Genomic DNA, 10,000 nt, shown 5'->3' on the forward strand with positions numbered 1-10,000 from the left:
AAAAATTAATTATTTAATTGGTTAAGATAATTAAAATTCTATAGAGCCGGAAAAAAAATCAAAAAGATCTAATGAATAAATAAATATAAAATTAAATGATACCTGAGACTTCAAAGTCGAATAAATATAACTAAAAATGATTTATTAAAATATAATATACAAACTTTTCTCGTACGTCCTATTCGTATCTTCATCTCGTACGTTCTATTCGTATTTTATTCTTGTAGATACGTACAAAAGGAAGTCTAGAGTAACGTCTATACGTATCTAGAGTAACATTACGCCGAAGGAAGTAATAAAAGACAACATAGAACAATACCATTGTTACATAAACAAATATAAATTAATGAATATTTGGTTAGTTGATTTACGATAGGTGACATCTGATGATTTTCCTGAAAACGTAATATTCGCTAAAATTATATATTAATTATTTAAATATTAGATGATATTTCGTGATTTCTAATGATCGTAAAGATTCTTCGACGATGGTTAATAAATCTACAAATCTTATTTGATTTATCTCAAATAAATATTCGATTAATTCTTGACTGATGGACGTTTCTAATTAATTCTATCATCGAAATAAATACAAATGAGGAATAATAAAAGGAGAGTGTGAAATATTATAATCCTTTACGAAATTAGAACTATATAAGTTCTATCTTATAAATGGAGCTTCCCTTTTATTTTCCTTTTGTTTGTTTCTCACTTTACGCAGTCAGCTTCAAGGAAGGAATGATAGCCTTCTTCTGCCTTCGAGGGTTTTGGAGTACTCGAGATTTGTCGGAATTAGTCGATCAGAGTCGAGGTTATCCGAACGTTATACCATGACTACGAAAGCTTTCTCGATTCACCTTTGTAGGCACGTAGTACTACATAATATAAACCTTGAACCGTCCTTGTCCTATAGCTGCGTACACTTTGTTTATGACTTTCAACGAGTCTTTTGTTGACATCTTTCGTAAGTCTCGTTCAGTCCCCTGCCGAGGTCGCACATGTTTCATCTAATTCTTGCCATTTTAAAGAATACACATTTTTCTATCTCGATAATAATTTATTTTCAATATATTAATAATTTATATTAAATTCAAATTAAATATATAAATATATTTATCGTTATATTTATTAGCTTTTAAATTAAATTTATTTAATTATCATTATACTTTTATATCTTATATTTTATTTCAGAGATTATATATTTATATATATTTATTATAAGGAATTTTTATCTTATTATGTAATATAATACTTTAAATTAACAAACTGAATTATCTTAAGAACATAATCGTATTCGATCGTGATATGCAAGGGTGATTAGTTAGGTCAGTTATCTAATACACTTTCGAATTGCATCTTATTGGACATCGTTCGAAGAGTAAGTTTCTTTTTTTTTTTTTTTTTTTTTTTTTTTTTTCTTTTGTGGAATTATCTTATTTTCTTTACAAATATCTCATTGAAAAAGAATAGTCTCGTACAAGTTTCAGCCTCGAGTGATTTTAATTTTACACAATCGTTACACTTCGTCGTTTTAAGTTTAATTAATTTTTGTAAAATTTAGTTTTAAGTTAAACGATCGATTGTTCTTGCGACATTGGCAGTCTACGTTACTCTTAATTTTTAAATAATTCCATTGTCATTTCTCTTTCTCTTTTTCAACGTATTTATAATTGTAATTATTATTGTATTTATATTAACTTTGAATTTCTTTAAAAGGACCAAATTTTATATATTAAGTTTATCGAATGATTCCAATCATTTAACTGTATTTTTATTGTTTTAAAACGAGTAAAAATGTAATAACTTCTCTGCAAAATTGAAAGATTAATATTAATAGAAATGACGGTGCGTTTATGATTTTTTTTTGTGTGCTTTCAATAATCTTAATAATATCTATTTATCTATTTATCCAGTAGATCTTGTTTGTTTGTATTCTAGCACGTCACCTTATAAATCTCATAGTTGGATCATGCATGTAATTAGCCTAACTTATAATTTAAATCATTAAATGTAGACCTCGGAAGTTGCTCCGAGACTCGCGTTTTAATTTGTCCCGTGAGTGTTTTACGATTCTTCTTCGAGACAATTTTTTTTTGCCTACAAATACAACATATATTTTTATGTATTGACTTTGCTAGTACTTTCGCTATTTTATATTTAAATAAATAATATAATAGAACGTATATTATTTATATATAATAGTATTAGAAGTTGGCCAATAAATAATAATTGAATTTCTATTAAAAAATGATCAATACAGAGTTAATTATTTAGATATAAAATATTGAATATTTCTATGTTACATATGAGCGATCATAATATATTTGAATTATGTTTCTACAAAAATATTCGAATAGATTTCAATTAAGTGAACACGCCAATAAGCGCTCCAAGATTTTATCGAGTAACGTCATTATTTCGTTGATAGCATAATATATAAACGATTCGTCTAAATTCGTTCTCTCTGATTAGCAATATTCAAAGAACTGAAATCGTTTACGTTTACGACAGATTTCTACGAATTGATATTACATTTAAACTCATTTTTACAGTTATTTGATTGCAATTTTGTTTCAGTTATTTGATATTTATCATTTTGAATTTACATATAATTGACAAGTGAATGTATTTCGTTGATTGTACCAACTATAAATAATTCGTCGAAAAGGAATTTATTTATCTTTTTCTTTAGAGCACGATTTGAAGAATATGGAATGGACGATAAAGACAAGACGTTTCTTTTTCAAAGTAGAAGGAGTAAAAAGATATCGACAAAGTGTGAGGATTCAAAGAGCTTGGATCGTTTTCGTTTACGTTGGACATAAACGACGTTGACCGTCGCGAATAGAAAAGTGTCGTGATATAAATCGGTATGAGCGATCGTAGAGAAGACAGTCTCTCGCGTGTAAGGCACCTCGTCGAATCTCGTTTCCCTTCTTTTCCTCAAACTCTCGCTCTTTTCGAGGCTTTTTAAACCGGTAGTCGTCGTAAAATCCGTCGTTACAGCTTCTATCGCTTTTACAACACATCGTGTGGCCATCGTACTGTAACCCTTCTTCCTTCCTTCGAATCGACGATGACGACGACGACGACGACGACGACGACGACGACGACGACGACGACGAAGACGACGAAGACGACGACGATAAACATTTGTGCAAAAGATGTGAGCGAAGAATCTCGTGAAAATTCTTACCATAACGTCGAAACTTCTCCTATCTTTTTATTTTTCCTTTTTGTGCATTAAGAAATAATATAATAAAATTTATTGAATATAATAAAATGATAATTTACACACATATATATATATATATATATATATATATATAAAACATGTAATGTTTCGAATATAAAGCAATGATCGAGTTTTTGACATAAGAATTTTTTCTAAAAGTTTAATTAAGTGGACCTTAGAAAAAATCGAGAAAAGAAAATCAAAAATTAAAAAAGAAAAGAAAAAAAAAAAAAGAAAAAGAAAAACGAAAAGAGAAGAACACAGGACGCCTAACGTTTTCGCATCGGACAGTAACACGCACGAGTGCATTTCGTTGGACGAGTCGCGTTGTGGCAGGAGCGTCCCCATTCTAGTTCGGCTATCTACATCGTCAACTTTACGTAACCACACGAAACCTGTCAGCCGACATTTTGGTGTTAACCAATGGCGACGTTCGGACTGTTTTTCTCTCTCCCTCGCTTGCTCGTTCGTTCGTTCGCTCGCTCGCTCGTTCGTTCGTTCGTTCGCTCGCTCGCTCGCTCGCTCACTCCCTCGCAATACGACTGATCTCATTACTCTTTTTCTCTCTTTTCTCTTTTTTTTTTTTTTCTTTTTTTTTTTTTTTTTTTTTAATCCACATTGTCTTTATCTTATTTCATTAAGATCTTTTATTCATTTATATATTTAGTTTTCAGATTGATGTTACTTTAGAACTTCTAAAGATGAAAAATCCTTTTTAAGAAGCAAATATCTTTTTCCAAATAAATTTGCAGTTTATCATTCGTCGGTTTCTTGGATCCAATTAACGTTACCACGAGTAGATCGATTTACATCTTGCCGAAGCTATTAATGAATGGTCCAAAGCACTCGAAAACAAAGTTTGACTTTAAAATTTGTTCGATCTCTAGTTTGAATGCATAAAGTGGTGAAGTTCGAAAGGTTAAAGGTTCTACCACTTGTCTTACTTCTATCTCCATAAGCGTAAATTTCCCGAAGAAAGAGGGAGAGAGAGAGAGAGAGAGAGAGAGAGAAAGAGAAAGAGAGAGAAAGAGAGAAAGAGAGAGAGAGAGAGAGAGAGAGAGAAGGAGGAATATTTTTGATACCTTTCACGGTTCGATGGTAATGGCCTTGTTAATTCATTAAGTGGCCCCTACCGTACGACACAGCTCACGGACAAAGCATGCTTCTCGATTTTGTCCGAGTCAAAGCGACCGCTTGAAAATCGCCTGATGCTTTCTCTATAACATTTTTACTGTATAATGTAAAATTGTAAGTGAAGAGAAAAAGAAAGGAAGAAAAAAGAAAAAAAAAAGAAAAAAAAAAAAGGAATGAGAAAAAAGAAATATTAGACAATTTGCAATATATAATTTACCTACATTTATCAATTAATATAAAGATATTCGCGATATTAAAGAGATAAAAGTGAGATTGAAGAAAGAAAGGAAAGAAAGAAGTTTATCCAAAAGCAGGTGAGATGCCAAGAAGAGGAGTATACTTTCCGGAAAGTCCCAAGATAAGATAAGATTAGATCAAGGGAGGTTAAAGTACGTTTACCGGGTACTATTCAAGATGAACTTTTTAAAAAGAGTATCTGTAAAATTCATTTTTTACTTTTTTTTTTACTTATTAAAACCGAAAAACATCGTTCGAATGCACTTTTCTTTTAACGTTTTCTTATTTCCTCTCTCTCTCTCTCTCTCTCTCTCTCTCTCTCTCTCTCTCTTTCTTTTTCCTTTTATTTTTCAAAAATAGGAATTACATATAACGACGAAGATAGAACTCGAAACGTCGTTGGATATTTCGGATGAGGAAGACATACATACATGTATAAAAGCATTTCGAGACGGCTATTATGTTTCCCCTCAAGGTATTTCGTAATAACGTAAACGAAATGTCGTCTAAGGGTCGTGTTATTTCTGGCAGCATCGTGCTTTGACAGTATTTTGCGAACATTTGCCCGGTTTACGTTGTGTTCAGCTAGCGCATCGACCATTCGTAGAATCGTTACTCGTTGCTTCCACATTAACGCGCTTTTCGAACCTCAGCCGGTTAATGTTCGAATGACATTGACTAATAGTTACGGTGCAAACTTTATCCTTCTTTTCTGTCAGAAACGTTAGATGCTAACGTTTCTTCTCTATGCTTTCTTTTTTATCATACATTAATTTCGTTGAAAGAATATTTAGTTGAAGAAAATCAAATTATGTAATTGGAAATGAATATTTAAAAAAAAAAAAAGAAAAAAAAGAAAAAAAAAAAGAAAAATTAATTATGCCATTTTATATGGTTATGTAAAAATAGATATTTTGTAAATTCGATAGATATTATAAAAGTGATTATTGAAACATTCATGTCAAAGAGTAAAGGGAAAGGCGACAACGACGACGAGACGTTGGCATCGACGTGCACGGATAGCGAAGCGGAGTCAACAAGTTGTTCAGCCGGACCACCCCTTCCCCCAACTAAACTCCACTTCCTATAATTATTAAACGTCACGTATCGCGGCTGTGCCAGCCAATTTATATCGAAGCAGACCCGACGCACCTCGAACGAATTCTCTTTCATCTCTTTCGCTTGCTAAAAACAATCGTTTGTTTTTCTTTACTTTCTTTTCTTCGAGAAAACTTAAAATCGAACGTTTCTAATATCTTGGTGGATTTTTCAAAGAAATCGGTGTAACTCGATATGACGTATTAAGCAAAGTAAGATCGTCATTGCATCGAGTGTTCCTTGTTACAGGCAACATTATTGGTCAACATACCGTTGCTCTTCACGCTGACCTATCTTTCGACCGACAACACGATGATCGACCGTGTCGTCGTCATCGGTTCGCTCTAAATGTGGCTTCTCGAGTATCTTCGAGCGTATACGATTCGTTCGACGTACGAATATTTCATAAATATATTCTAAAGATTATACGGTTAACAAGATTTTTCGATCTTGAAAAAGAAAAAAAAAAAAAAAAAAGGAAATAATACTTTTAATACTTCATTCTTAATCAAAAATATGTAAACTTGTGATTCGAATCAACTTTTACAAACGCATGCTCTAATGATTGATATTTTAATTTCATACTATAGAATAGTCTTCTTTTTTTTTTTCTTTTTCCTTTCTTTATTCATTTGAACGTAAAACAACACAATAGTAAAACAATCACAACGATAATATCGAGCTATGAACGTTACTCTTTCAGGTTCGGTATAAGCATCGAACCTCATTGCGAAAGGGCTTCGTTTAAAATGCACGAGTCGTCTCGCAGAGGCTAACGCCCCGACATAGCACGGTGCTCCCGTACGACGAGGAGGTAAGGGAGGAGGGAAAGAGGAAATATTAATTTCAAGATTTTTTGTTTGGCTTCTCTTCCAGCCGCTCTCCCTCTTTTAGCCCTCCCTTCATCCCTTTGCTACCTTCTCTCACGCGATATTGGCAACGGTGGAAAGCCAAGGGAGCTTTGGCTAGGGGGCGAGAGGACATTAATTTGCAAGAGTCGTAAACAAGAAGGTCGCCGACTGTCGATACTTTTAATAAAATGCTAGCAATTAAATTGTGCGGAGAACGGTAATGGTTAGAAGCGTTGGTTGGATGGTTGGATCGGTCGAAGTTCTCTGGGTGGTGATGGTGCTGGTGGTGCAACTGCCGGTGGTTGGGGTGAAAGGTAATATCGAACTCGTATTTTAGGTGGACGACGAGGAGGAAGAGACGAAGCGACGGCGCGAGGAAGAAATGGTGGAGGAGGAGCGAGATGGAGAGGGAGAGAGAGAAAGAGAGTAGCGCCGGTCGGCGGGGAAAGAAACAAAAAACGACTAGTAAAAGAAACAAAAAGAAAAGCGCGTCTTTGGCGATGCTTCGATGGTGGTAGTTAACCCCCTGCAGGAAGCGGAGGGTCGTGGCACCCACCACTACCACCACCACTACCATCACCACCACCACCACCTCCACCACCACCACCATCACCGCTGCTACTACTACCACCTTTACCATCACCCCTACCGGCCGTTTCTTCTCCTCTCTCTCTCTCTCTCTTTTTTTCTCTCTCTCTCTCTCTCTCTCTCTCTCTTTCTGTCTCTCTCGCTCTTCTTCTATCTCTCACTCCTCCCGTCTTCCTTACCCACACTCGAAACTTTTTTCTATCTCTTCTCGTTTCTGAAATTTTTGAATATCCGATCAATAGAAGACTGGCCGGTGAAAAAAATCGAGAAGGGAGTGGTAGTCATCCCCACCATGCGATTGAGACTACTATTACCACTTCTACTAAACTTCTTCTTTACTATCCTCTCTTTCTTTTCCGATTAATTATCAATTAGCGTAGGTTTCTTCGTTCTTTCGAGTCTTTCTCCGAACGTTTTAGCGACGCGCGCATCCATTTATATTCCTCACAGAGAATTAACACAGAGCTTCGATATATGTCTGAAAGAGAGAAAGAGAGAGAGAGAGAGAGAGAGAGAGAGAGAGAGAAAGAGAAAGAAAGAGGTAGAGAGATGGTCGATCGATGAGGAGTGAGTGGGAGAAAGAGAAAGAGAAAAAGAGAAAGAGAGAGAGAGAGAGAGAGAGAGAGAGAGGGACGAACCGTTTTCAATCTCCTCGAGATTGGATTACTCCTTTGTGTGTTACGCAACGATTTTAGGTGGCATCGCGAGTTCGATGCAAGCCTGGTCGGTTTTATTTCGAGGGTTGAAGCCTCGGAGACGTCATAGTCGATTTCCGAGACTACCCTACGAGTCGGGAACTCTTTTAAATTTTCATACAAGTACAGAGGGGCTAACTCTCTTTCTGGTCTTTTCTATCTCACTCCCCTTCTCTTCTTCTTCTTCTTCTTCTTCTTCTTCTTCTTCTTCTTCTTCTTTAAAGCGTTGCTTTTCGTATCGAAAAGCGGTAGTGTTCGCGTTACCCCAACTAAATTATTCTGTAGTGTTCGTCAGGCATTCGTTCGTAGGTGCAACGACGTATCTTGGAAATAGCGCATCAGGAGAATAGGAAAGTAACCACCTGTCACACTTCCATGCTCTAGCCGATCGTTCTTATAGACCATACTACTACTGAATAGCGATGTTAGGTGAAGCAAGTTTTTTTTTTTTTTTTTTTGTTTTTTTTTTTATTGAATAGTTGTATCAAAACGATGAGTTAACTTTTTTTCGTGGAAACTCGTTTCTATGAAAAGTCTTTCGTAAATAATCGATAGGTCATTCTTCGACGGTAACTCTTTCGATCCGTGAAAGAGTTATATTTTTGTTCCCTTAGCGAAGGACAAAACGTCGAAGGCGTCGAGAGAGGTGCGAGGTAAAGGGAGAAAAGAAAAAAGAAAATATAAAGCTGGAGGTGAGAAAGAAAAAGAGAAACAGAGAAAGAGAGAGAGAGAGAGAGAGAGAGAGAAAATACAGGGGTTGGCTTTTTTATTTCGCGTCTTTTCAGACGCAAGCCAGTCGACTGTTCCTTGTCTTACTTGTGTGGGGCGCAACGTTTTTGAAGCGTTTCCTAATTGAGAGAGCCAGCCGGAAAAGGAGTAGTAAGCGAAAGGGATGAGAAGTAGGTAGAGAGGAGGGGATTATGTGTTGCGAGAGGGTAGGGATCGATATGATTTTTTTTCGGAATAGGAACCAAGGGAGGGTCGAGTAGCAGGGGGTAAGAGTTGGTGTGGGTGCCGGAGGGTTGCGACATATCCTCCGGTTTCTACGTAGAGTCGAGATGAGAGAGGTGCAACGAGGGTTTGGGTAGTACAAGAAGGGGTGAGAAGGTGGAGGGTGGCTTGGAGAAGGCAGTGGCGGCGACGGTGACGTAGACTAGCGCATTCGTAGAGCTGCCAGAGGAACTTGCCGTTCGACAAAGAGAGGCGACGACGCTGTTTTATAATTGCGTTTTTAATTTGATGGATTCTTTGATGCGTTTCGTCGCCGTGCTGCTTTTCGACCGAGCGAGACGACGGGGGTGTTTCACGCGTGTACAACACATATGCCATCAAGGAGTAGTACCAAGAGGAGTCGGAGTAGGGACGAGTAGCAAAGTGTGGAGTGGAGAGACGCCGAGAGCAGCGTCTGACCCAACACGAAATACACCTTCCCTCTCCTATCCATCCCTTCTCTCCCCCCGCCTCCCTCTCTCTCTCTCTCTCTATACACCTTTTCGTGATTTACCTGCGCACACGCGTCGTCTCGGAAGTTATACAGACTAGTCGCTAAACAGGCCTTACTACGCGTTCGTATGAGAAATGGAGCTTTTTTTGGCGTTCTCTTTTTCGCCCGCCCTGCAGACTGAATTACTTTGAACCATGTTTCCTAAAGGCATCTCCACCAAGGATCCTTTTCTCTTTCTCTCTCTCTCTCTCTCTCTCTCTCTTTCTTTCTTTCTTTTGCTTTCTCTGCTGTCTCTCCATATTTCTTTTTCTTTACAAGTCGAAATATCATCAGAATGTTATTCTATATTGTTAATTTTTGTAATTCATAAATGTTAGCATAACTTGATTATCGTTGGAAACGAAATAATTCAGCAAACTCAGGCTTTCGATATTTTCAATCTACTCGTTTTTACCGTTCCACTGCTTTTTCCCCGAGTTGCATTCCTCTTGCGTTTTACGCGACGCTTTTCGATCGTTGGTGGAGGAGTAGAGTCGCGTTCGAAAACGAGATTATTATTCCCGGTGGCGAAAACTTTTAATCCATTAGCAGGCCGATCGCGTTTCATAAATTTTTAAGTAAAAATTAATTAAAACTCCATCCCCCTGTGACCGAATCCCGTTTCGATATTTGTTTATCGTTTGCATGACCCAGACCTAACCCAACACTGTTCGGTCTG

The 10,000-nt window shown here is 36.6% G+C and overlaps 1 long non-coding RNA gene across 1 annotated transcript; it reads left to right on the forward strand.

Moving 5' to 3' along the window:
- Nucleotides 1-5,375: 5,375 nt before the first annotated feature.
- On the forward strand, nt 5,376-7,209 carry LOC146872392 (uncharacterized). The gene is made up of 3 exons (XR_014983327.1): nt 5,376-6,096; nt 6,408-6,518; nt 6,893-7,209. It is a non-coding gene; the product is annotated as an uncharacterized LOC146872392 (long non-coding RNA).
- The last annotated feature ends 2,791 nt before the right edge of the window (nt 7,210-10,000 follow it).

Source organism: Vespa mandarinia, chromosome 19 (genome assembly GCF_050613455.1).
Source record: "Vespa mandarinia isolate Hongniang chromosome 19, ASM5061345v1, whole genome shotgun sequence".
NCBI lineage: Eukaryota > Metazoa > Arthropoda > Insecta > Hymenoptera > Vespidae > Vespa > Vespa mandarinia.